The 26,311-nt window shown below is 39.9% G+C and overlaps 1 protein-coding gene across 1 annotated transcript in view; it reads right to left on the reverse strand.

Moving 5' to 3' along the window:
- Positions 1–26,311, reverse strand: part of MYL1 (myosin light chain 1) — a 427,496-nt gene that overhangs the window by 64,943 nt on the left and 336,242 nt on the right. The gene's annotated exons all lie outside the window — the stretch shown is intronic.

A 26,311-nucleotide genomic window follows, 5' to 3' on the forward strand; every position in this document is an offset into this window, starting at 1 on the left:
ATATTTGTGACATCATCACTGTTAATGTTAGTTCAAACTGCATATGGGCCATTGTTAAATCTCTCTCTTCGGGACTACAAACTACATGGACCTGGGCCTAGGACGCGCTAGCGAACATGTAATGTATTTGGTTTTTATACTTTCCTGTTTATTGCTATATCTTTATGCTTCAGCATGGCTTACTGTAAATCCTGCTATCTTTTGCTATTAAATCTCTGTGCATTGGAACCACAATAATCGGATTGGACAATGTTCATTGGTAGCAATAAAACAAATGTTACAGTTTGGGGGCTCGAAAAGGCACCACATTGCTTATGGATTCTCAAAGCCTATGGATTCCGGTTTACCAACAAAGGGTGGGAGACGTGTCATATACAGGTAAGAATGCAAATAGCTCTATGCCTTTATATCATCCAGTGTTGCCAAACTGAATATTCGCTTTGTGTAATCTATGAGGTGCTGCTGAAGACTTAGGGACAATAAAGAAAAATTGTTTCTTTTTCATGTCATTTTGCGATTTAAACGTGGTTTGTTTGCTTAATGTATGCATATGCTTCCCTGTATTGCCACATGTTTAAACAGTTGTATTGATAGATAGTCTTGTTGTATTTTATAGTGAAATTTATTGTTAAAGCCTCTGAGAAGTTATTACCAATTGGGAAAGTATTTTTCTGCACAGGAAACAAAGGTGTATGTGAATTGTGTGTCATGGCTAATGGCTATTGAGTTCTTCCAGATTCTTCACGGGCCGGTTAAAATATCACGGCTAATGGGTCTTCGCCTTTAGCTGCCGCCTTTCCTGCAGAGCTTGTTGTGCTCACAGGTACTCAGATGCCCTCAGGTTTTATGCTCTGCATAGTACAAGCTTATGGACATAACCGTAGCGTGGGCAGGGGGATGAAGGCAGGAGATAAATGAAGTCAGAGAGAGGCCAAAGTCATAGGTCACAAGCAGGGGCGGGCTGGGCTGGGGGAAGGGGGGCATCGGCCCTCCGGGTCGCTCAGAATCACCGATGTTAGGGCCGGGGGGGTAGGCAGGCCCAGATTCAAAATCGCAGATTTTTACCGGCGGCCGCATCTCATGACACGAGATGCAGCCGCGTCATCGCACAGGTGGTCACATCCCATGTCATGCGATGCGGCCGCCTCTGCGCCCCCCGGGTTGAAATTGCCAGCCCGCGCCTGGTCACAAGCAGACAACAACGTGAGCTCCAGGCAAAGGGTCAGGTCTGGCAGAAACACAGGATATCTGAGTCACAGGCAGAAGTCAGGGTCACCAGCAATGAATCACAGTCCAATAAACTAGCCAAGGGTCATACACAGAAGGGTCTATCCAGAAGTACAAGAACACAGTACAAAAGCAGGTCAGCAGCCAGGAAACTGAACGCTATAACCGACAGGAAGGCTAAGTCCTCCCTGCCTTAAATACCCAGACTGCCCAATCAGATTTAGGGAAGCCTAAATGGTTTTAATCAACCACCTGAGGCTCAACATATATTAACAAGAAAACCCCAGCGCTTGATAGGCTGGTACAGTAGCCACACTAATATGCGAGGAATCTGCTAGCCCCACAAAAAAGAACAAAAAAACCAAAAATGCAACAGTGTGTGCTGTACCTAATCAGACCAATTGACTGTGGTAATTAGTATTCACATTAAAAATAATTTCACTGGAGAGGTGGGGTATTACTACATTGATATTCTCGTATTATCTGTTGAGCATGACTGGGTTAGGGACCTCACTAGGTACGCTGGCAATCGCGGGTATTGCTTAGTGGTACACAGTGGAAAAGAAGTTAGTGGACGCAGCTTACAGAATTTGCCCAAAGCCACCACAAATCTCTCACAGGAGTTTTGCACTGCGAAGCGTTGAGGATTCCGTTTCCACATGGGTGCTAAACAAACGTGTGAGATGGCCGATATGACCGACGTACAGGTCAAAGTAGGCCCGATAGGGACTGTGTTTGTGGAGATTGTAAAAGTAAGTATGCAATGGCATACTGTAAAGTGGGTCAAGATGACCGCTGAATGTGTGAAACCCTTTCCCAAGGTTGGTGGTTTTGATCCAGAGGTACTGAGTATGGTTAGAGGTAAAAAGGTTTGTGAAAACTGAGAATTAAACTGACTGTTTAAAGCTGTGGCAACAGTAAGGGAGCATGTGGCAGGATAGTACGTGCGCAGCGAAAAGTAGAGTTGCGAAGCGAAGAGAAGCGAGCGCAAGCGGGCAGTATAAACCAATACAAGAAAAAAAACTTATAAAAATAGCAAATGTAACTGATATTCTATATTAAGTGTGTAGCTGTTCAGAGGGAGACGAGTAACTTATATATATTTATTTTGTGTTTGTTTTTGTTTATGTGTCCTTGTCAAAATCCTGCAATATAAGGGACAGTGATTGAATCTAGGAAAAAGCCCAGCAATAGAAGTACAGTTAGTGCAACATAGGCAAGAGAAAAGCGCAGTAATTGAATCTAGTGAGAACAGGTTTTTTTTTCAAACAATCTGGAGAGAGGCATCTATTCCATTCATTGGCAAGCTTAATATGCAAAATCATAATATATAAAGTGACATTCCCCTCCTTAAATGGATAATAACTAAAGTGCAGTCAGTAAAAAAGAAGTGTACCATGTATTAATATTAGTAAAAGAAGTTAGTTGTGTCCCTGTAATGGCTTAGGTTCAGAAATCCTAAAAGGAAAAATAAGGTTTCACATATATGTGCTATTAGTAGGTGAAATATATCATCATCATCATCACCATTTATTTATATAGCGCCACTAATTCTGCAGCGCTTTACAGAGAACTCACTCACATCAGTCCCTGCCCCATTGGGGCTTACAGTCTAAATTCCCTAACACACATGCACAGACAGACTGGGGTCAATTTTTGTAGCCAATTAACCCACCAGTATGTTTTTTTGGAGTGTGGGAGGAAACTGGAGCACCCGGAGGAAACCCACGTAAACACGGGGAGAACATACAAACTCCTCACAGATAAGGCCATGGTCGGGAATTGAACTCATGACCCCAGTGCTGTGAGGCAGAGGTGCTAACCACTGAGCCACCATGCTGCCCAATATATCCATTGTATAGAGACAAATAGTTTTAGCTAATTGACCCTGGTTGCAATGAGGCTATAGAGTTAGAACAATACAAAAGACTAGAGATAACAGTTGCTAGGGAAATATTTGTAGAAGAAACAGTTGCTGCCAATGAATGAATACAGTCTGAGTTTTTTTGCTTTCTGTTGTTTTGTTGTTTGTTTTCCTGTTGTTGGTTGATGACAAGGATTGAAAGTAAAGAAATGACAATGTTTGGTTTATTTTCTGATACTATATAAACTTTGGGATTTTTTTCTCTTCTTTAGACAAGGACAGCCAGAGAGAAATATATTTATTAACTATAGGGATTGCAGGATAAATACAAAATTTTCCCTTAAAAGACAAGTTAACAATGGGTTATTGTAACACTCTTTCTTCTAACTGCGATTGCTCATGATAACTTATTTGGCTGATATTTATTATTTAAATTGAAGTGTGTATATACTCTGCTTCTAATGGTGTTTTTTATGTATTCCAGGAAGACACACATGGGAGATACAGAGTATGCATCACAAGGGTTAATTTGGCACCTCACTGTAATAGCCACAAGTCCATCATAGGTTGTATAGCTATTGTGATCAGAGATACTGGGTTCCTTACGAACTAACAATGGACGACAGCTGGATTGGATGGGTAATGTAACCCCCTATTAAGTTTAAAAAGAATTGGGGAGGGGTCATAGATTAGTTAAGTTTTAAGGGGATTAATTAAATAGTTATGAGTCAATTCCCTGTAGTGCCGAATCCAGTTGTCTCACACAAGGGGCTAGGACATTTTTGACAAGGGACAGAATTAAGGGTACACACACTACACTGACATGAAGGTAGCTAAAGGTTGTGTTTTTGTACTTATAGAAGCTGCTAAGTTTTAAGCAGGAGTTTTTCTGTGGAAATATGATTCAAGTTTTATAGCTTGCATGCAGTATATGCCCTCAAAATTTTGGCCTAAACTACATATGACTCCTGAGCAAAGTGTACAAAGTGTGCTCTAGATGCACAAAGTGTTGAAGGAGAAGAGGAGACTAGCTGAAGGTGAATTAGGCAGACATACAGATACACATGACTGTGTGGAATATTTGAATATGACTTTTGCCACAAGACCTGACATAAGTGACACCCTTTACAAAATGTGGCAATTTCATGTTTTTTTATTTGTCATAGACAGACAAACATGTACGGCGCTACGGATACTTTGTGGCGCCCTATAAATAAAAATTAATAATAATAATAATAATAATAATAATGTACTGGATATTGGTATAAATGACGAAGGTGCTATAAAAACTGACCCATTTACCCTCCTCACTTAGCCAAGTAGCTGAACGTGTGGGATCGAGAATGGCTTGTAAGTTGGCAGAGGGTAAATCAGTTGATATACACTGGTTTTAAGTACGTTTCTAGGATAGGGCGCGACGTTGAGGCCGACAAATGAACTTTATGACAATAGCAGGACACGAGTAGCGCACTCACATTACATGAAGGACTTGTGACAGTGACACAGTTACTAGATGACGTATCTGTTATTTAATTTAAAGCCTACACACGATTGTAATAACAGGGCGGACAAAGCTGTCAAGTGGGCAGCAGGTTTAAATATGACAACTGACAAAACAATGTTTTTATTTTCTAAATTGTAAATACAGGAGAATTAAGTAAAATATAAGATTTGTGTTCCCTGCAGGAAAAGGCGGTCTGGAAGGTGAAGGGATGTGGTCAGTAGTCCACTGTACTCTGGAGATTTTGAGATAGGCTTGTTGTGCCCAGAATGTATCTTCCAGGCCTAGCTGAGGCAACACATGGTCTGACTCATCTGGGTAAAGAAGGTATGTACAGCTGGTAAGAGCATTCTGGTGTGCACCAGACTTTTCTCCTCAATCTAGTAGGAAGGCAATGTCCTGTCTTACTTGAGTGAGCCATCGAGTATGTTATGGACTGTAATTTCCTACGCTCAAGTTGTTTGACAGACAGGTACCAAGGGATGACGACCAGCACCACTTCCTGGGAGTAGCAGAGACACTTGGATACATTCCATCCACTGCAGAGGAGTCAACAACCCGGAGAAGGTTCAAATTACAGCCGAGAACGATACTCGTGCAGCTGTGCCGAGAGACGCAAGATCGCAGTTAATAACATCTGAGCCAAGGACTTTGCAAAGACTGTTATCCCATCATGGAGGAGCGGTTTTCCTGTTTATCCCTTTGCAGTGTTTCTCTCATCCTTTTTCTCTTTCCAGGACATTCACTTCTTTCACTGGTGATCAGGTGATAGAGACTGGTTCAGTTAGTGATACTGAGGATGTGGGGATTAAGGAAAAGTTGTTAGCACAATCGGCCCAGCACTATTCAATTCAGTCAGTGGTGGGATTCAAAAAAATTAACAACAGGTTCTATGTCCTAATGACCATTTTAACTATACCAAAATATATACCAAAAGGTAGTCTAACAATTCACGCATTAAATACTGCAATAAGAACAGTAAAAGAGGTAAAGACAACTAGATTATGTGTAATGGAAGATTTTTAATATTAAATACCTCACAAACAGTTAGTGAAGATATTTCCATATTGCTGTTTGATTGGCGTCCTCACTTGCAATTTTCTTTGCTTTTATCCGGGCATCATCAGCTGTGTGATTTACCCTTAACCATCTTTGCACTGTAGGAGTAGGATTCCAATCCTTCAGCGGTAGGCCGATAAGACCGATAATCATAATGTTTGATATATTGGAAACAGTTAGCCGACTTCTCTTCTCAGAACATATAATGTTCATCTTTGAAAAACCCCTTTCTGCTTCTGCTGAACTTACAGCAATTGTTCTGACAATATTTCTAGCTCTTTGAACACTTTCAGGAATTGAATAGTTCTCGTTGCTTTTTAACACATTTTCCACAAAATCTCGATACTCATTAATCTCAATTTGGTAATTGAAAAATGTATTAAATACATGCAATTGCTCTTCAGCTGCTTTCCATGGAACTATTACTTCTTCAATATTCCAGTAATCTGGCTCCAAAAAATTGAGAAATTGTAATGTTTACTATCATCAAATTGGCTACAACTTGAAATTTAAATGGCCACAATCCATTAATCTTTTTTTTAAAATTCGTTACAATGCCTTGTAAGAGTGTTTTCTGAGGAAGGCCAACAAACCGATGATTTTCTACAAAATCGATTTTTTTGTAGCTTTCTGAAGTAATTAATTCATTAACCTTTTTTTCGTATATGGACTCTTTTCTTTTTCAAGCATTTCAAATGCTTTAATAGATCGAATCACAAGTTTTTCAGCCTTTATTATGTCTGTATTTCTTGCTTGCAGTGCATTGGAAAGCAGAGAAATTTCGTTTAAAATATCAATCATCAATGCCAAATCAGTTAAAAAAAATATATATTTAAGACGGGTAGCCATACCCAAGTACTTGGCATTTGAAGAAATATAGTGATGTAGTGCAGGATAAGCGCGCCACACAGCTAGGGTTGACCTTAAACTACAGGCAGCCCATCTTGGTCCCAAAACTCTACCAATCTTAATAATTTCAATTCCAAGTTGTGCGGATATTTTGGTAAATTCAATCTGGTTCTTATTGGATTGATGAAAAATAGTATATATCTTATCAAGGAATATTTTGAAATTATTTACTTGCTTTATTTCCTTTATTGAGTCATCTAAAACAAAATGGAGGCGATGGTTTAAACAGTGCCATATTATTATGTTTGGGAAGTCTTTTGTGATCCTAGTGCTCACTCCAGATTTTCGCCCAAGCATAACACTTGCACCATCAGAGCAAAATCCGATTAAATTTTTTTGTAAGTAGTTCTTGGTAAGCCCAATTTTATGTAAGCTTTCCAGAACTGAAGAACATATTGTCTCTGCATCTTGTTTTTCCAATTCAACTAGCTCAACAAAAATTGTTGGAGATGAAACTGAGTCCTCAACTTTTAAGAACAGTATTATAATTGGTTTGCAAGATATAGTTGAAGCTTCATCAATAATCAAACATATTTTCTTATCTTTTGCAGTAATTTTAGTATTATAGTATTATAACTGGTTTGCAAGATATAGTTGAAGCTTCATCAATAATCAAACATATTTTCTTATCTTTTGCAGTAATTTTAGTAAATATTTATTTTTTCATTTCCTTGGCAATAAAATCTACTATTTTCACAGCAGTTTTACGTGAATGCAATCCTATTCCCATATCTAATCCATTTTTCATTTGCAGTTCGATCTCATCTTCTATGTCTGAAAATGGTTTACATCTTTTTGTCAGGCTGTAAATTGTATTAAATACTCTACAAGTAGTACTGAAATATTTTTTATTCATTGTATCTACTACGTTTGTTATAGTATCCTGCTCACGTATTTTGAAGTTGTCTTTACAAATGTTATGAGCCTTTGATGAAAAATGTTCTTTCATTTTTTTCCTTAGAGAAGCTTGTTGTACCATTCTGTTTTTCCCTGATGCTTCAATCTGAAAACCTTTCCACTCTTTTGACACATGAACACTTTTCTCTTTTATGAAATCATATTTTGCACAATACTCACAACCTAACTTTTTGTTACAAATGCCCAGGCCTTCATATTTTTCTTTAAAATTTTTATATTGTTGCACTGACCAGCATTCCGGAAGACTGTCTGCAATATTGGAGTTGTTGTGATTTTCTATTTCAATTGACGTGCTGCTTTCTTCACACTGGATTGGTTGTGCTAGTGACTGTGTTGAACCTTCCAAGGGCAATTCTGATACAACAGCAGAATCTGACTTTGTTTTCTTATTGAAAAAATCTCTCAAAGTATGTTGCCTTTTCATCCTTTGTTTCAAGGGCTACATAAAAAAAAATTGTATATAATAACATTTATTTACGGACATGGAAGTAGAAGCATACATCTCAGCCTCACTCTAAGTACAGAAGTCATGGTCCCATGGCAGCATGAAGAATCTTCATCATACTACTGCGCATTTTGATTCCCCCCTCCTACCCCCACCACTACAGGCTAATTAAAATGGCTCCTCTGCTCTCTGGCCAGCCCTCAGCCAGCCCAGCAACCAGCCCAGCCATACTGGCTTCCCTCTCAGTCTCTCCCCAATTTGTGCAGCTACCTGGCAGCCCCTGAGCTAACCTTCTCCTCCTCACCAAGCTAGCAGCAGCCTTCAGCCGCCCTTCCCCTCATACTGCATAACTGCGTGCCATTTTGATGCCCCCGGCAAGCCTGCCCGGCCCCTCTCTTGCCACATTAAACACTGCAGTGACAGGCTCAGCACATCAGCATCATCACGGTTACTCACCCCAGATGCCGACGGTCGGCGACGGTGAGTGACCCAGTAATGTCTGTACTCCCGGCCCGGGCTGCCTGTCTGGTCTGCTCTTCTGTGCTGCCGCGTGATGGCTGATGGTGCGTTCAGGACACGTGTAGGGGGAGCCAATCTTTGCAAAGAACAAGGGAGGCAGGGTGGGGCTTACATGATGACTGACAGCCTGGACAGCCCTGCACAGCTTAGAACAGCAGAGCCAGGCCGGTGTGAGCTATTAAACTGATTTGGGATCGTTGTCCAGGCCAGCAGGGCAAGCTGCAGTGCACAAGGTGTAAAAATTTAAAGCAGCCGCACAGCAGGCCAGCAAACGGTTCTGCCGAACCGCAAGTAGTTTAGGAATCGGTTCTTTAGAACCGGTGCAAACCGGCTGAATCCCACCACTGAATTCAGGGGTAAAGAAATGTTTTACTAACCTTGGAGCTTGGAGACCGTGTAAGGGGTTATTGTCTGAAGAATATTGTGTCTGTAAGTACTGTGACCCCATAGTTGAAGAGAGGTGCATCCAGCGATGCAAGTCCAGTAATAATTTGGACTTGAGCGGGCATCCATGAGAATGATTATCATTCTTTGGTGGGTAAAGTTTTAGACAAAACTGAATGCTGGGTGTGCTCTCACATGCCTCAGGGACTAAATTAAGTAGGACTAGTTCTCTTTCCACTAAATATTCCTGAGGTACTCGAATTATGGGGTGGGAGGCCAGTAGTAGGAAGGTCCCTTAGTTTGAGGTTTGCCAATATTCGGCAGATCGAAACTGTTTTACGTACAAAGAAACTTGAGTATTGGGAGACTGGACAGAATGAACAGACACAATTGTTCTATATAATATATAAAGGTTTTTCATATTAAAAACAGCTGGTCATTACTTCAAGGTACGACTACTGTATAGACTATAATTGAGCTATTGCTCTACTCATCATCATTTATTTAGCGCCACTAATTCTGCAGCGCTGTACAGAGAACAGACTCACATCAGTCCCTGCCCCAATAAAGCTTACAGTCTAAATTCCCTAACATAAACACACACAGACAGACTAAGGTCAATTTTGATAGGAGCCAATTAATCTACTAGTAGGTTTTAGGATTGAGGGAGGAAACCAGAACGCCCTGGAGGAAACCCACGCAATCACGGGGAGAACATACAAACTCTGCACAGATAAGGCCATGGTTGGGAATCAAACCCATGACCTCAGTGCTGTGAGGCAGAAGTGCTAACCACTAAGCCACCGTGGATATCTGACGGACTCTCCCCCCAAGCCTGACCTCCTTCTTTTTCTACCATCTGTCCCCCTCTCACTTACATCTAACACACAAGAACCATGGCTGAGGGACCCCACAATTTATGAAAACCTGTGTTTAGTCATGTGCTTAATATTATTACACTTTTTTTACACTGTCATTGCAATTGCCTATGTACTGTATCTCCGTGGAAGTGAAATAAATACAATCTTTAAAAAACAATTTAATGGGAAATGCAGAAGTACTGTACGGCATTATTCTTTTTCATTTATATAGTGTCCCTTTTTTTACATAATGTTTTATTAAAACAATGCATGGTGCATGATTGCACAGAACATCTGAGAATCTGCTTTTCTATTTTTCACTTGCATAATATAGATGGTGTGTGGGAGTGCCCACTAAGTGTTTAGTATCTTTAGGAAAATGTTTGGCACGGCAGTAGGTAGGGAAATGATTGGGGATTGGATGTTAGAATGTTTAGGTCAAGTTGTGATACACTTTGTGCAACATGTCAGATATTCTAGTGTGGAAACAATAGTAGCTTCTAAGAGAGAGAGAATAAAATTCCAGAATGGTTGGGTCAAGGTGAAAACATTTAAAATTGTAGGTTAGTGTGGTGTGATGAATTGCCTGACGTGAGGTGTGATGATGTGAATTGCACGCAGAAAGAGACTGAAAGGTGGTATGAGCGTTAAATTGCTATAAATGGAAGGTGTTGGGTGGAGTGTTAAAAATACATTCAGCTCATTTGTTTAGACAGGGGGTAAGTGGTAGATTGGTATGAAGGGGATGTTGATAATAAATTAAATTAGAAAAAAATCTGAAATTGGTGCAATGAGTTTTACAAGCTCAGTAAGTACTGGCTGGGTGCATGGCTGTCAGTGGGTCGGTGACTATGACTTCCACTGGACCCATCTGCCCTTATGAACATATATATATGTATATTACCTTATATATATGTATATGTATATTATGTGGTGTGATATACTCTTAGTGCTGCTTCCCTGACTTACTCTTATAATAGGCATACCTATGCAATCATAGTTACTAGTTACTAAGAGCACTGTAGAAGGACCTAGTAAGTCATCATAGTATTAGTGCACTTCTTAGTACCATTGTCCTGTTAGTTTCATGCCTCAGTGTTCAGCTTTACAGAACTCCATACAGTATTTGCTGATTTACAGCAGCATTATACATACCATGTGGTAATCTACAGTTGCATCATAGACAGTATTTTATGCAAAAAGTGCATTTTGTATTCAGCAGCCAAATAAGACATTGAAGTAAATGAGGGGGGGGGGGGGGAGAGTTCCATGGAAAAAGGGTTAATGACTTTAGAGCGTGAGAGAAAAATGTGCTTCTTTGTGTTTGAAAATTGCTTTTTACATAAACAAGTAGATTACTTAAATGGTTTATGGTGCTGTTTTTGACATCACAACACATGTTTATCTCATATTGGAATTTTAGGTGTAGTTGAAGCAAGATAAATTTGTATTCAGGGTATTGATTGGCCGATTAGCTTAGGAACATATGCATTTTACAACTTGGAACTTGTGTGGTATGTGTCACCCATGTGGCCAGCACAGCCGGTTACAAGGGTGTCCAGCAAACGTCATTTCATCATTTCTAGTTCTGTGCCCGGAGCCAGTGCTGAGACCCTGACAGTGACTGGAGCTGTCAGAGAATCACTTGAAGGAGGATGTGGAGGACACTGCAGACTATAGCTGGAACTGTATGGTGACAAGAGAATAGCACAACTATACCAATGATCAATGACTATCTTATTGTTTTACAACTGTAACTTACAATATCATGTTATACTTTATAATAAGGTATAAATATATGCAAGTGAAAATAGACATGACAAATTAGTACAGAGCACATATTAAGGGTGAAACTACTGACATAAGTTTTTTCACTTTGGTGGCTAAATGCGTATTTTCTTGCATTGGTTGGACATGATCAATAACACAGGTCTGTGAAATTTAGAGTATTGAAAGCTTTTTTTAATAATGCTTTTATATTCTTAATTATACTCCTCCTGTGTACATCAAGAAATAGTATATTACCACATCACATTTACCTATAAGGGGGTTACATACATTTTTATGAAAAAAACAAGACGTTTAATTGTTCTTGACATATTTATTGTAAAATACGAAGAAGTGTCGATGATATCACTGTGTTTTTGTCTTAATTACATTATAAAATATCAAAATCAAACAGTAATAGAAAAAAAACATAATTATTGAAAAAATCGTTAATATCTTGTTTTTTTTGTCTTCAAACTTCGTTTTTGTGCTTTTCGCTTAAAAGTTTTTTCTGTGTCGTCTCTGTGTATCATCCAGCAGTAATCAGCCATCATGCTGACGTCCCAACGACTCTGGTATCTTCTTTACACATCTTTAACGTCTTGGTGGAACCGGTCACCCTGTTCTTCACTGTAGTCTCCGAGATTATTCTGCAAATGCTCAATATGGGAATTCAAAAAATGTACCTTTAAATTCATATTGCAGCCAAGTAAGTTCTGTAAGTATTAAGCATTTCCCTGACAATTTCTTTGTAGTTTGGATCCTTGACATTGCCTAAAATGTTGAAATTACTTGTTTGAACGAAGTCCACGACGAAAGTTCCACAATATTCATTACATGCCCGAAATGTTCATCTTCTATTAACTATCTAATGTCAGGGCCTGTACAAATGCTTTTCTTTAGTTTAGCATTAGTTTCTCCATCTTTAGGCAGTGCTTTTACAAATTGTTTCATTAGTCCTAATTTTATATGTAGCAGTGGAAGTAAAACTTTATTTGGATCTACTAAACTGGATTTGATGAAATTATTTTTTACAATTTCTAAACTTTTTCGAGCTGACCAATTGTTTTTTTTTTTTGCCAATGTAAATTTTAAGCTCTGCTATCCCATTCACAGAGAAAACATGGGAATTTGGTGTAACCTTGTTGCTGGCCAAGTAGCATGCAAAATATGTTAAGATCTCCACATATTAACCAGTTGTGTCTTGCATATCCAATCAGTTCCAAAACAGTTTTCAAATTTTCATATGTTTCTTTGAAAAACATATTGTGCAATAAAACAGTTTTTATACTTCTTTTTGAAGAATCTATGAATGTATATGTGCTGTGTGTGTAGTGTGTACTGTGTGTCTATATGGTGTAAGCAGGGGTTAAAATGAGCTGGCACAGGGCAAAACTTTGTTGCATGTGTTGTATTTGGTTCCACCTTGTAGTTATAGTTGTTGTTGTGTGTGCAATGTTTCTTTAGACAGTACGGGGTTTAGGCCCTTTGTAAATTTCAGCTCCAGGCCCATGTGGACCTTAATCTGGTACTGGGCGGGGGAAGTTTTATGACGAGAGCTGAATTGCAATGTTCTATACTACCGACTGAATTCATTTAAGACAATGTTTTATAATAAATGTAGGCAGAATACATTTATTATTTTAAAGAATTTGAAAAAAATGACTTATTCATAAATACACGTTTTGCAGAAAAACGTGATGTGATATGCAAAATCGGGAGTTATTTTCGTGTTCAGAAGTCAAAAATCTATAAGTATCACATAAATCCGTTAAAAAAGCTTTTTCATCGCAGACCTGTGCAATCATTCCACAATCATTGCTAATGGTGTTAGTGGTAGCCCTGCTCTGAAGGAGCGCCTAATGTTACATTATCCAAAGACACAGAAGAATAGCCAGGTAAGTAATTGCTACTTGATGTGAATTTGAAATCTGACAATACTTGTCAGCAGAGCCGTAACTTAGAATTCTAGCGCCCTGGGCGAGAAAGACAAATGCCGCCCCCGTAGCCCTCAATTTTAACCAAATAAACCTAAAATATTCCTAAATTGCGCCCCCTTCAGCGTTGCGCCCTGGGCGGTCGCCCCTGTCACACAGCCCTAGTTACGGCTCTGCTTGTCAGATACTTGTCAATAGTTGATAACATTTTGCATTGTATTGCAAACACCAGAATATGGGTTATTTGCATTATGTATTCACCAGAATATGGGTTCTCTACATTATATCATTGTCACCAGAATATGGGTTCTCCTCATTGTGCTCTGTTCACCAGTATATGGTTTCTCTACATTGTATTATTGTCACCAGAATATGAATTCTTTACATTGTATTATTGTCATCAGAAAATGGGTTCTCTATATTGTGCTTTGTTCACCAGAATATGGGTTCTCTAGATTGTGCTCTGTTCGTCAGAATATGGGTTGTCTGCATTGCATTATTGTCACCAGTATATGGGTTATTTGCATTGCATTGTGGCCAGCGGAATATGGGTGCTCAGCATTGTTCTGTGGACATTAGAATATGGGCTTTCCGTAATCCATTGTGGTCACCAGAATATAAATTTCATGTATTACATCATGGTCACTAGTCTATGTAGTCAGCATTGTACTATAGTCACTAGAATATGGGTTGTGCTTCACACTGTGATAATAATTAGAATACGGGATGTATCAGTAGTTACATCTTTGCTACACCACACAGATTACCTGTATTTTTCTCTGTACCATGCTCCATCTTACATGAGGAAATGTCAGGTTCTCTTCTTTACATTCTGCTTGTTCCTCAGAACCGCTGTGCAGTTCGGGTGTGTCTCGCTCTGTGTGCTGATTGGAAGGCTGCACCTTATAAGCTCTTACATGTCCTGCACTCATTGCCAGGGATAGCATTGCATGCTACCTTCATGGTTCCTGTATCAGTGTCCCTTGTGCTTCTGCGTCAAGCAGTTCCTGGCTCTGCATTCAGCAGTCTCCTGGTTCTTGATACCTGGCTATGCAACTTACCATTTCCTGATTTCCAATACATGGCTTTGGGCATTCGCAGTAAAGACTGTGTTTTATTCCTGCATTGCCACAAATATTGCTATATTCCTGCATTGCCACAAAGATCTATATATCCCTGCATTACCACAGAGCCTGTGTTGCACCTGTCTTCTTTTGATTGCTACAAAAACCAGTGTGATTATGCACAGACCATTATTATATGTGGTGAACTGCAATGTTCCATGTTGTTTTTACTACACCTCATAATTCCTATTAAATCCTAACATAATGAGTCATTTTTTAAACATATTCTAGTCAAAGAATTTGCCTTTTACTGTGTTATGTGCATCTTGTATAGCTCTTTTATCATGGTGCAAGAACTTAAACTTTACTTGCGACGCAACAGTGCATACCTGTACAGTTTGGGCCTCAGTGAAAAGAGGCAATCCAACTATATAATGATCAATAAATGGGGCTCAACACTTTAGACTTAACCTTATAATGGGGCTCAGCTCTATACTAGTCACATGGAAAGATTATTTACTAACCTGACATAAGTAACATAAACATTTTGTAAACTGTTAAAAACAGAAATAAACTTTGAATAGCTTCATGCAAATTAAACTAATGCAAGAAAATCATCATCATCATTGTTTATTTTTATGGCACCACAGATTTAGTAGCATCTAACATAGTAATACAGATATGACATACATGGAAACAGTAAACATCATAACATGTACATGGGCACAGAGCAGAATAATAAATGTATGTATGCAATTAATCGGGGGAAAATGTCAGACTGGTTTCGTTGCCTTATAGCAAATTTGAGCAACATGATTTGCAGTGCTAATAAACAAGCATTTTTGTCTCAGCCTCTGAATTTTCCTCTCAGTCGGTACAGTCTATCCATGTAGAGGCTGCGGAAAGAGAAAAAGAAGGGACAACTGGCAGAGCCTATAATAGCCCACATGTTGCTTAGCACTTACGGCTTATCCACTCGAGTTCTAATTCAGTCTCGTCGAAAAGTCTCCAGGAAATCAGTGCTTGGGGACAATCAGGCATTTCCCTGCAGGCCCCTATACCGAAGTTATAACTGAGCTGTTCACTGTAACATTGTGCTATCAAAGTACCATTACTATATTACCTGCCTATATCGCCGTTTTTGGGCATTTATACCATGTTCTGTTGTAATTCTTTCTTTATTTCATAGACCATTAATGGCTCCCTGTATGTCTTTATTATAGATACAAATATTATTTACAATATTTACTGTTATCATCATCATCAGCTATTTATATAGTGCTACTAGTTCCGCAGCGCTGTACAGAGAACTCACTCACTTCAGTCCCTGCCCCAGAGGAGCTTACAATCTAAATTCCCTAACATATACACACACAGACTGAGGTCAATTTGATAGCAGCCAATTAACCTACTAGTATGTTTTTGGAATGTGGGAGGAAACCACGCAAACACGGGGAGAACATACAAACTCCACACAGATAAGGCCATGGTCGGGAATCAAACATATGACCCCAGTGCTGTGAGGCAGAAGTGACAACCACTAAGCCCCCGTGCTGCCCCAAGTGCTATTAGGGGTAGTTTATTAATAATGCAAATGAGCAAAGTAGCAGAAGCAGGAGTTTCTGTTGTAATGGACAAAGCTGGCCATCCACATCATCCTCCCTTTAGCATCTCCATACCCAACCATAACACACTCTGTCTTTATCCATGCCCCTACCCTATCTCATATCATTCAACAAGTCATGTGTTAAAGAGCAACATTCAGTCTACACTACACATTGGCATGCTCTGAACTTAACTCACTGGTGAGTCATTCCATGGAAGATGATTCACATTGAACTACATCCATAAAGAAGATTTTGCTATTAAAGGGTTTTGAGTGTCTTTATTTAAATAAAATAATTTTAACGCTTTGTGTGCTTCTTTAATTTTTTTCCTATTCAGCTATTGTGAAACTACATATCCCACAGAGGACACTGGCAGCCATGGGCATGCAGTTGTTTTCAGTTCCACGTGCTCCAGCATGCATAGTTAATGGATGTAAGGGCTTGCTGGGACACGTAATGCCACAACTGCAGAGACTTCTCTGGTGGTATATTTTCCCCTCCAGTGGTCCCTATTTTTTTACATTTTTGAAGAGCCTCAGTACTATTCAGCAGAGGCTGGTGTCACGCTTTCTTTTTTTATGCCTTCTCACCGTAAAGGCCCCTACACTGTGCTGAACAGACTGGAGCTGGTTCACATTATGACAAGCGGACCCCTAGGGGAACAAGAGACAGTGTCTGGGCATTGCATTGTACTCCACTGCTATCAATACATGGGTACTCCTATTTATCCATAAATTGGGTTTTTAGGGAGTGAGCAGTGGTGTAGTTAAAAAAAACATTACCAGTGTTGTAGTGAAAATCTGAGTTGTAGCTAACAAATCCCACTGCAATTATGATGAGGATTCTGGTATTGCTCATTATTAGAGATGAAATCGCTTAGTTACAGTTAATATGCTGCTAGCAATATAACATACCAACTGTAGTTACAGCAAGCCTCAAAAAAGCTTTGGGTCCAATAGGCCAGCAGAAATAATTTAAAATCTGCACATTTGTAGAACACAAACATTATAATGCTAAAGCATTACAGTGTACATCTTCTCAAAGGAAAAAGGACAAATTTGCACCTATATTACAGGACTCCATACCTCCCAACATTCCATTCTAATTGTAGAATCAGGACAATGCAAAAAGGGGACATAGCCACATCATAATCGGTGTCTAGTTGAGTCAATGTGGGGCCTTGGCCACATTATAATGAGGGTGTGCCTAGCAATTCTGAAGTACAGTTATGTATGAGCTGCATATATAAAGTATCTGTGCTCGGCTGAGGAAAGACTTTTAAAATGTACACTAGTTTTAACTTCCACTAACCCGGCATGTGGCACAAAACTTTGGGCAAATGCTTTATTTGACTACTTTGCATTCACATCACTCTTTTTGGTTCCTCTGTGTAGATGCTTTGTGCAACTATTTGGGAATGAACATGGAGAAAACTTACAAAATCTCATTTCAAAGTACTGCTGAATATTATTTTTAAATCACCCCCTTCATTAATTACAACTTTTCTATTTTTTCTTCCATAACACTTAGAACTTCAGTGATATTTTAAATTAACCATGGGATAATGGTAATATTTATCTCATATGCCACTTTTGTGGATATTTTTTCCCCGAGTGGTATTGTTCCAGTTATGAATACATTTTTATGTGTAAATTGCATATCATTGAAAATATAGGCATGGTAAAAAAGACTATGCAGTAAACCTGTAAAGTCCCTTTAAATGTGTAATATTCAGTTCTTGAAGTTCATTTAAATATCTTATTTTTAGACAATAAAATGAGGCTCATCACTGTTCCTAGCCCACAATTATTATTGTTTATTTAGTTAGCAGCTCCATATGATGCTGTGCAGTACAGAGAATATTTAATCATTCACATCAGTGCCTGCCCCCATTGGAGCCGACAGTGTAAATTGTATATGTTTTTAGGCATTTGGCTAAAAATGTTTGCACTAACAAAAGTTGGCATAAAGGGGCATATTTAACAATGACCACATTTTTAACACAATCTCTTTCCATCCTTATTGCAAAGGTAAAGATTGAAAGATCATGTGCATTTATTAAAAAAACTTTAACAGGAACAGCAGTCATAAAAGACTGCTGTTCCTGCGAAGACCCCTCTCCTATCTTTTCTATGGTCACTATCGCAATGTGACCACCTTTGTGCTAGTGACCGAAGGGGAGAGCAGTAAGATCCGGTGAGGGATTTGAAGATCCCTCTACCGCAATGCTCCCCCCATACAGCAGACCTGAATATCTACATATATGGCAATGTACGCCAGCCTGAGCTGTATGTGCCTGTATATGCCTGAGCTGGCGGACATTACCGTATTTGTAAATGCCTTTTCTTTACATGTTACATAACAGTCCCCATAGACATTTATGGGGACTGCTATGGATTTCGATAAAAAATGCAAAGCAGTAGATATCATAGTGCCCTATTAGTAAAGGTTAACTACACTTAAAAATGCAGGGGTCTATTTAACAATTAGTTTTTTTGCTATGAAAAAAATGATTGTAAAATAGGCCCCTAAGTCTTCCCAGTCCTACTGAAAAAACACTATGCAGCTCCACCATAGACTATAAGTTGAAATGAAAATGTACCAATACAGTGCAGAATGGCATTTTGCTGAATGATAAAGAAAAAGCTGAATCCGAACATTCTACCGACAGAACTTTGCAACTCTGTTTAGCCTGTTCTGCAGCAAAACTCGATGTTCTGAATTTTTTCCACAATTTCATTAATCTTTAGTTTGGAAAAGTAGGGTTTCTCCAATAGGTCTCTCAGTGCATAGTTAAAACACTGATAAATACACACACATAAGTCTTTTAAAGAGTGAATATACATGATATTTCAGAAGCTAAAGACGTATACAGTAGGAATCATGTTTATGTTGGGAATGATAAAATATACTTCTCTTCTACTCTGAACAACCAACAAGATATTGTATAATACAATTTAAGCAATCGGTCTATATGGGCACTGTATGATTAATACCCTGAATACTTTCATTTGTAAAACATTTTCCCCAACTACTTGATAATATCAGAAGTCGCCGGCTGTGGCTCAGCAACCTTCCCTGGCACAGACCATTTGTTCTACATCTTGCATTCCCCTGAAGCATCGTTACAGCTATTTATGGGCCCTACTCCAAAAAGCCTTTGAGCTAGATGACCAAATCCAATATTAAGTTACTGCAAAGAAACATTGTCCCCCCCAGTGTAACTGCAATGGGCTGCGACAAAATCCATTGACTGCAAAACGACACAAGATGACCAATCACAGACCCCCTGGGACAAAAAATGTAGTGAAGGACTCCCACCCATGCTCTTGGTAAATGCAGAAGTCAAGTGATTAACCTATTCACTGAAAGGCAGCTCTGTAGATGACATATACTATATGTTTTAAGTTGCTCAGGAATGGCAGCAGGCAGTTGTGAGGTGGAAAACGTAGAAGAACATTACAGGTGCAATGCAAAACGGAAAAATGTGGTTTTACTAAGTACTGGAACAAATGTAAATCTTCCCCATTGTACTTACTAGTCCCAAAAAGCTACATAATGTACATATATGTCCTATGTCATATTTCCTCATGTATTATTTGCTTATTGCAATCTTACAACCTTCCAGTTACATGTATGTGCCCTAGTGCACTTTTTCCTTGTTATACTTTTATATCCAGCGTGTTTCAGTTAACTCCCTAGGTGTTTAATAGCCGCTATTGCTTGGTTAGTACTTGCCTTTAAAAGCTGTGTTCAGGTAAGACTCAACCAGTTAAAAACTATAGCAATAATCATGTTAAAATCCAGATTGAATTCATGTTTATATTTAGCATAGGACTAGCCAGAAGGGGAGGACATTAGTGTGTTGGTCAGTTTAACATGTATTGCAATATGTGGCACTAACATTCCCTGTTTTTAACACAGAGTACAGCTTGAAGTAGCTAGGATATCTACCAACTTAAGCTAATATCTGATTGGTTGCTATGGGTTATTACATCTTGTGAATCTCTACTGTCATGAACAAACATTTTTGTGTTTTATATGCTTTAAATGTCTTGTAATAGATGTTACAAAAATAAACCATTAAGTTAATATTTTTCTCTTTTATTTGGAATAACTGGAGGTTATTTACAAAGTGCAACAACATGTTGGCTGTGCAGTATAAAGGCTGCTTTGCATCCACCACATGTAAGTGTGCCTAGATTTATATATAAAATTGCAAGTTGAACAAATAGTATTGATATTAATGATATACAGTTTATCAATCAGTTTAAACAGCTTGTTCTCCATTCTTAAATTATACAGTATAAAATGAACCAAACTAAAATGAAACAAAAATTACATTCTTTACATAACAAAAAACAAACAGAAAAGAAAAAAGATACAGACAACTGCAAAGAAGTTCACCATGATGTATGCACAGATTATTCCTAATTTAAATTGGTTAAACCATATTTTACAGTCATGGCCAAAAGTTTTGAGAATGACACAAATATTATTTTTCACAAAGTCTGCTGCCTCAGTTTTTATGATGGCAATTTGCATATACTCCAGAAAATCATTAAGAGTAATCAGATGAATTGCAATTTCAATGTCCTTCTTTGCCATGACAATGAACTTTATCCCAAAAACAACCTTTCCACTGCATTTCAGCACTCCCACAAAAGGACCAGCTGACATCAGGTCAGTGATTCTCTCATTAACACAGGTGGGAATGTTGATGAGGACAAGGCTGGAAATCACTTTGTCATGCTGATTTAGTTAGAATAACAGACTGAAAGCTTTAAAAAGAGGGTGGTGCTTGAAATCATTGTTTTTACTCTGTGGTTATCTGCAGTCATCATTGCTTTACACAAAAAGGACTTCATAGGCAAGGATACTGCTAGTAAGATTGCACCTAAATAAACCATTTATCGGATCATCCAGAACTTCAAGGAGAGAGGTTCAATAGTTGTGAAGAAGGCTTCAGAGCGCCCAAGAATATCCAGCAAGCGCCAAGACTGTCTCCTAAAGTTGATTCATCTGCGGCATCAGGGCACCACCAGTGTAGAGCTTGCTCAGGAATGACAGCAGGCAGCTGTGAGTGCATCTGCACGCACAGTGAGGCGAAAATTTTTGGAGGATGGCCAGGTGTCAAGGTCAGCAAAGAAGCCACTTCTCTCCAGGAAAAACATCAGGGGCAGACTGATATTCTGCAAAAGGTACAGGGATTGGACTGCTGAGGACTGGGGTAAAGTCATTTTCTCTGATGAATCTTTCAGATTGCTTGGGGCATCTGGAAAAACGCTTGTCTGGAGAAGGAAAGGTGAGCGCTACTGTAACAGGATGGACCGCCTATGCCACCCTGTCTGCTGTTGCTGGAAACCGGCTGGACTTACTTTGCCACCGTTCCCTTTCGTTATCCCAAACGCGCCCTCTCACCGCAGTAGGAGGGGCTTACAAGTGCTGCCACCACTGGACTCCTTACTGGCCTCCAGTACCGGGTTTCTTCTGGGTAACTGACGCTGCTAATGTACCCCTTGCTGGTGTACCTGGGCTGGTATCTTGTCCTCTTCCGATTGATCAGGATTTCTGTGGATGGATTTCCCCTTGCCTATCACACTGGCCAGAGCTGCTGGGTAGCGGATAGAGAGGTGGTACCGGAAAAACTGGGTACAAACTTCAGTAACAGCTGGGAACGGATTAGATTTTGGGTTTAATATGTAGGTCACAGGAATAGAGAAGTTTCCAAGCAGGTCTTTGAAGCAAGTGTTGTTTATTTGCTCACACTGGTTGAAGGAATCAGGAGCAGGTCAAATGAATCAAGAAAGAACAATTTTCAATACAAGATAGGGCTTTTTATACCGAGTTGAACACAGCCTCACAAGCTATTTTTAGAATCAGGATGCAATTTGTTTACCCAAACATGAATTTACATGCGATGCAAAGCTAACAATATTTACACTTCTCTGTTATGTGCTAAAACTTGATGCTTGCATTATCTGAGATACAGTCACTCCAAACAGCCAGGCAGGGGTCCCCTGCTGGGTATACAGACTAAACAGGTTTTCGTCACTTCACATAAAGACTTGCTTAACATTTCCTGCTATCAGCAAACAGACTTCCTCTAGCAAAGATGCAAACCCAAACAATGACACTTGCATACAAAACACATCCCAATGTAACACGATAATTGCATTTGAAATTATACATTGGTGCCTGCACCTCTGCATGAAATAAATTTGTACAATAAATTTTTTCTACATGATCCAACCAAAAATAAGTTAGTTATACCTGATCCAGTCACAGCTACCATCAGTCCTGTGTCATGCCAACAGTAAAGCATACCGAGACCATTATGTGTGAAGTTGCTTCTCAGCCAAGGGATTGGACACACTAACAATTTTGCCTAAGAACACAGCCACTAATAAAGGATGGTACCAAAACATCCTCCTTTCTCATATTTGTCACTGCATTCCATACCCAAACAATGCCTGTCTGATCTTTGTGTATGATGTATCTTAATATTATCTTTAGACTTTCCCCTAACAGTTTGGTAAATATTATCATCATAGTACCTGTGAGCGCAACAAGCTCTACGGGAAAGCCGGCTGCTATAAGTGAAGACCTCTACCACCTGTTCTACAGGCTTATGACAATAGCCGTTAGCCGTGACACATTCGCTGAATTTTTTTTTAAAACTCCCCAGTTTGCTCTTCTGGCCATGGTGATTTTTGTGCTTTAATAAATGTTCTTATCTCTTCTGCCGTGAAGGGCTCTATGAGGGACTTGGCTTGTTGTCTTGATATGTGTGGTAACTTTATTTTGCTCCAAAACTGCTGATTGTTAGTGTAATTTAAATTATCCAGATTATATAATATATATCCTCTATCAACTTCCACAAGGCTCAGTCCTAGATCCTCTCCTCTTCTCTATCTATACCTCATATTTTGTAAAACTAAACTTCTTTGGATTTCTGTATAATCTCTAAGCTGCTAAAACTCAAATGTATCCTCTCCAGGGGCCTGATTCATTAAGGATCTTAAATGAAGAGGTATCTTATTTCAGTCTCCTGGACAAAACCATGTTACAATGCAAGGGGTGCAATCTAGTTTTCTGTTTTGCACATAAGTTAAATACTGACTGTTTTTTCATGTAGCACACAAATATTTGATAGCTTATTTGTACACTGAAATTTAAAGTTGATATTTGAGTGCTACATGAAAAAACAGTCAGTATTTAACTTATGTGCAAAACAGAATGCTAATTTGCACCCCTTGCATTGTAACATGGTTTTGTCCAGGAGACTGAAATAAGAAGTTTCTCAAGATCCTTAATGAATCAGGCCCCAGATCTCTAACCACCTGTGTAAGTCCGTTACTGGATGTCTTTCTGCCAATTCATCTTGGATGTGTCTGCTCCACCTCAAACTCAATCTTTCAAAAACTGAGCCAATAAAATTCCGACCAGTCAACATAAGCTACCTACCTCATAGCTTATTTCTGTTAACAAAACTACAACAAACCCTACCCCTCAAGCTTCCTACCAAGGTGTCATCTTCAACTCAACAATAATTTGTTGTGCACATCCAATCTGCGTCCAAATCCAGTTACATACATGTAAGAAGTATTTCCAGAATATGCATATAGTATACTGTATCTCACAAAAGACATTGTAAAAACTTTAATTATTCTTCTTTATGTATATGGCACCTCAAGGTTTCTGCAGCACCCTACAAAATAAAATACAAACAGTACACCATACAGGAAACAACAGTACAGAGCAAAAGGAATATAATAGACTCCAAAAGCTCCAAGCAAAGCAAGTACAGTGACATTGCAGAAGAAGCAATGGTATTGAGACAGAAGGGAAGCCCTGTACATAAGAGCTTACATACTAAAGGGAGAAGAAACAGACATCATGCACGAGAGGAGTCAGTGGAGGGGATCAAGTGCAAGAGGAGCGAGAACAGGCAAGTGGTGAGAACAAGTATGGAGAAGCTTAGGTGGATGACTGGTAGGCATTGAGGAACAGATGGGTTTTTAGAGCCCGTTTGAAGGTGCTCAGATTAGGGGACAGATGGATGGAGCAAGGGAGGTCATTCCAGTGGAGGGGACAACACGGGAGAAATCAAAACTCTATTGTAGGATCAGGTGATCAGTGGGTAGGAGAGGGAAGTCATTGGCCGAGCGCAGGGAATGGGCTGGAGTGTGAATGGAGAGGTCAGAGATATAAGGTGCAGTGGAATGGCAGAGGGCTATGTAGGTGACTGAGCTTTAAAGAGGATTCGGTAGGGGAAAGGGTGCCAGTGTAAGGCAAGGCAGAGAGGGGAGGCAGATGAGGAGTGGCGTGAAAGAAAGATAAGTCCCGCAGCAGCAGGAAGGGCCGGATGCGGCAATATTGGGGGGCAAAAGAGAGGGAGGAGTCGAGGGTGACATCCAGGCAGCGTAGTTAGAGACCAGAAGAGATGGAGGTGTTATTAATGGTGATGGAGAGATCAAGGTGGAGTGAACATTTAAAAGTATGGAAAAAGAGGATTTTTACTCACCGTAAAATCAATTTCTCTTACTACACTGGGGGACACTGCGTTACCTTGGGGACACTGCGTTACCTTGGGGTATGGTAGGTGGGACTGGAGTTAGGCACTTATAAACTTGTTTGTTTCCCTGACTCCTCCCCCACTATGCCCCTCCTCTGTAGCTGACTTCAGTTTTGTATAACCAAGCCAGGAAGAGAGAAAAAGCAATTCAGAAAGCAACACCAAAGACAGCACTACTTTCAGAGCAAGGGAGGGCGCGCAGTGTCCCCCAGTGTAGTAAGAGAAATTGATTTTACGGTGAGTAAAAATCCTCTTTTCTCTGTCCTACCACTGGGGGACACTGCGTTACCTTGGGGAGCTACCAAAGCTGTGTCCAAAGGCGGGAATGCTCTGGAACGGCTGTGCGCAATGTTTTGTGTTCAAAACCCTGCATTTGTGAATGCAAAGGCATGCAACAAAGAAACAATATGCAGCAGAAACAGACGCTGCCACTCTGTACAACTGCACCATTGAATGACGCTTTTGTGGTGTACAAAAAGCTGCAACCCTCCTGGGAAGTGCACTGTAAAAGTCACTGGAACCTGCAGAGGGGTACAGACAGAATGTTGGTCGTGATGCAGTGGCAAGAGACCACCTAGACCCTATCCCCCTTACGCTCTTTAGCGTTAGAGAGGCTAAATGGGCATTAAATTCCTAACAGGAACTGTGCGAACAAGAGCACAAACTATGATTTTGAGAAAACATGAAGACATCCAGGAGCAGATGGAGGAAAGCCATTAAGAAACACAACAGAGGAGTGGGTCAGGGGAAGAGATGTAAAGTTGAATGTTGTCAGCGAAGAGGTGGTACTGGAGACCAAAGGAAGAGATGAGATCGCCCAGGGTGGTAAGGTACAGTGAGAATAGAGGGCTCAGAACAGAACCCTGAGGGACTCCAACATGGAGGGCGGAGGGGGAATTGGAAGGAATCAGGATTGGAAACAGAAAAGGAGCAGTTGGCAAGGTAGGAGGTGAACCATGTAAGGACTGTGCCAGAAGGGCATGAAGAAACTGCAGAAGGAGGGGGTGGCCGCAGAGAGGTCCAATTGAATGAGCAGGGAGAAGTGACCCCTGGATTTGGCCGGGAGGAGGTCATTTGTAACTTTGTCCAGGGCGGTTTCAGTGGAATGGAAGGGGTGGAATCCAGATTGGAGGGGTCGAGGAGGGAGTTAACCGAGAGGTGACTGGTGAGGCGGTTGCAGACAATCCGTTTGAGTAGTTTGGAGGCAAAGGGGAGAAGTGATATGGAGGGGTAGTCAGCGAGAGAGGTGTCAAGGTTGGGTTTCTCAAAAATGGGGGAGATAAGGCCGTGTTTGAGGGAAGAGGGGACAATGCCAGCGAAGTGACAAGTTTAAGATGTATACAAGGTAGAAGCAGGCAGTGGGGGAGAGGGAGCGAAGGAGGTGAGAAGTGATCGAGGATAATTCATGCACTCACTGACTATTACAATTCCTTTGTCATTGGTATTCCCCTAACCAGGATTTTATTCCTACATCTATATTTGAATTCAACGGTTAGACTCATTTTCTTTGCAAAACGTTCTTCTATTGCTGCTCCCCTGTCAGTCCCTAAATTGGTTATCTATATTTGACAGAATACAATATATTATACCCACATAAAAAGCTGTTAACAAAACTGCATCAGCATTTCTTACCTTGTCAAAATATTTCCCAACTCAATTCCTCCCCCACTCT

The sequence above is a fragment of the Mixophyes fleayi genome, chromosome 7, assembly GCF_038048845.1.
Source record: "Mixophyes fleayi isolate aMixFle1 chromosome 7, aMixFle1.hap1, whole genome shotgun sequence".
Lineage (NCBI taxonomy): Eukaryota > Metazoa > Chordata > Amphibia > Anura > Limnodynastidae > Mixophyes > Mixophyes fleayi.